We start from the raw sequence: 2,721 nt of genomic DNA on the forward strand, positions 1-2,721 counted from the left end.
AAACATGCATAAAATTGGGCTGTAAGTTTCATTGAATTCAATGGGACTGACTCCCAGGAAACAGTGTATAGGATTGCAGCCTTAGGGCCCAATCCTATCCAATTTTCTAGCACCACCGAAGCCGCAATGCAGCCCCAAGATAAGGGAACAAATGTTCCCATACCTTAAGGAGGCCTCTGAGACTGCCTCCCCACCACAGAGTGTAGTGCATGCCCCATTGGCACAACTGCACCAGCACTGGAAAATTGGATAGGATTGGGCCCCAAGTCCCTAAAGCAATAACACCTAAACTAACTGTGGTTTTGCTGCCTGTGTGATAACGGCAGCGTCGCCCCCAGGCTATCTGTGATCTCATCAAGTTTGACATGCTGGGAAGGGCAGCTCATGTCAATTCTCAGCTCCAGAGACCTCAAAGAAGAATTGTGGGAAAAAAGAACGTGACATTCTGCTCAACGCACAATGCAGCGGAGTCATGTTAAATGGGCTTCAGCTGATAGAGGTCTTACTGATGTCAGTAAACAATGGTTGGCAACCTTCAGCCTCGAAAGACTATGGTATAAGCCTACAGCACCCGGAATTCCCAGGTGGTCTCCCATCCAAGTACTAACCAGGCCTGATCCTGCTTAGCTTCTGAGATCAGATGAGATCAGGCATGTGCAGGGTAACAGTTGCTGCAGATTCAGATCAAAATTGTGTGGCTGTACTGGGTTGGTTAGATATGCTCTTGAAGTCCAATGCAGCATCATTGCTGCAGGGGCAGTGGTGGTGCTGTAGGTACTGCAGTGCCAGTGTGCCATGTAAGTGGCCCCTTCCACTTGCGCTTGGAGCCATTCTGGTCTCTGCGCATGGCCATCACTGCACACAATGGCTCCAATGGCGGGTGGGAGAGGCCACATACAGGGCATGTTGCAGTGCCTGCAATACTTACTGCACTGCCCCCCCCCATTGCTATGCCATTGGTCCAATGTACAAGCTGGGCCAATGACGGGGATTGACTCTTGGGGCAGTTGCGTTGAGCCTTTGGAGCAGCAGTTCCCAAACCAGGGGTTGTGCCTGAAATAAGGGTCATGTTGAGTTGCGGTAAGGTCTCGGGGAGGGAAATATTTGTCGATGTCTGGGTTTGGACTTGCCTGGATCCAGTGGACCTGAAGAGGGTGGCACCCCTCCACAGAGGAAGCTGCTTTCAAGGCATAGGGTCTTGAGGAGCCTCCAGAGTTGATGCACCACCTCCTTGGCATTGAGAGGCGTGGCTGGGCCAGCTGCAAGTTCGGTGGGGGCGACCGAAGCAGTGCATGAATGATCTGGGAAGGTCCAACTCCAGTGTGTTTAATTTTACCCAAAGTAATTCTTTAGCATCATTAGCATGTACCAACTCCAGGGGTCGCTACACTGAGAGAGAACATATGTTTAGGATTGCGGGCACGAAAGTTCAGGAAACACTGCTTTAGAGGATCCATTGACAAATCCCCAGAAGAGTTCATGGCAGTGGAGCAACTCAATCATTCCTTGCTACACCTTCCTCTTGCTATCCACCCAATCTGGAAGGATAGATGGCATGCCAGTAGTGTAGCGGTAAGGGGTGGCATGATAAGTATTGCAGGTGCCACATTGTTGTTGGCAACCTTCAGTCTCGAAAGACTCTGGTATCACGCTCTGAATGGTGGTTCTGGAACAGCGTCTAGTGTGGCTGAAAAGGTCAATTCAGGAGTGACAATCCCTTCCACACTGGGAGAAAGTGCAGCCTCTCCCTGGTCTGTCTCCCTGGCTATGGGCCTTCCTTCTTTGCCTCTTAGCCTCAGACTGTTGGCCAAGTGTCTCTTCAAACTGGGAAAGGCCATGCTGCACAGCCTGCCTCCAAGCGGCCTGCTCAGAGGCCAGGGTTTCCCACCTGTTGAGGTCCACTCCTAAGGCCTTCAGATCCCTCTTGCAGATGTCCTTGTATCGCAGCTGTGGTCTACCTGTAGGGCGCTTTCCTTGCACGAGTTCTCCATAGAGGAGATCCTTTGGGATCCGGCCATCATCCATTCTCACGACATGACCGAGCCAACGCAGGCATCTCTGTTTCAGCAGTGAATACATGCTAGGGATTCCAGCACGTTCCAGGACTGTGTTGTTTGGAACTTTGTCCTGCCAGGTGATGCCGAGAATGCGTCGGAGGCAGCGCATGTGGAAAGCGTTCAGTCTCCTCTCCTGTTGTGAGCGAAGAGTCCATGACTCGCTGCAGTACAGAGGTGTACTCAGGACACAAGCTCTGTAGACCTGGATCTTGGTATGTTCTGTCAGCTTCTTGTTGGACCAGACTCTCTTTGTGAGTCTGAAAAACGTGGCAGATGCTTTACTGATGCGCTTGTGTAGCTCGGTATCGAGAGAAAGATTGTCGGAGATCGTTGAGCCAAGGTACACAAATTCATGGACAACCTCCAGTTCATGCGCAGAGATTGTAATGCAGGGAGGTGAGTCCACATCCTGAACCATGTAACCTGTGCCTCCTGATTGCTGTTGGAGCCATTCTGGGCAAAGATAGCAGAATGGCTCCAACAGCAGGTGGGAAGGGCCGGTCACACAGCACATTGCGGCACCCGCAATACCGTACTGCCACTGCTGTATCTACTCTACTGTGGTATGCTCCTTATGGAAGGCCAAGTTGTTGGCATCCTGCTGAACTACTACGCACTTACTTGGTGAAGTAAGTCTTCTACTTGAAGTAAGTCTGGGTGGTGA

General features: G+C 51.2%; 1 pseudogene; it reads right to left on the minus strand.

Annotated features, from left to right (window-relative positions):
* Window positions 1-559: 559 nt before the first annotated feature.
* LOC136661783 (5S ribosomal RNA) lies at window positions 560-679 on the minus strand (annotated as a pseudogene).
* Between the last annotated feature and the right edge of the window lie 2,042 nt (window positions 680-2,721).

Source organism: Tiliqua scincoides, chromosome 10 (assembly GCF_035046505.1).
Source record: "Tiliqua scincoides isolate rTilSci1 chromosome 10, rTilSci1.hap2, whole genome shotgun sequence".
In the NCBI taxonomy this organism is placed as follows: Eukaryota; Metazoa; Chordata; class Lepidosauria; order Squamata; family Scincidae; genus Tiliqua; species Tiliqua scincoides.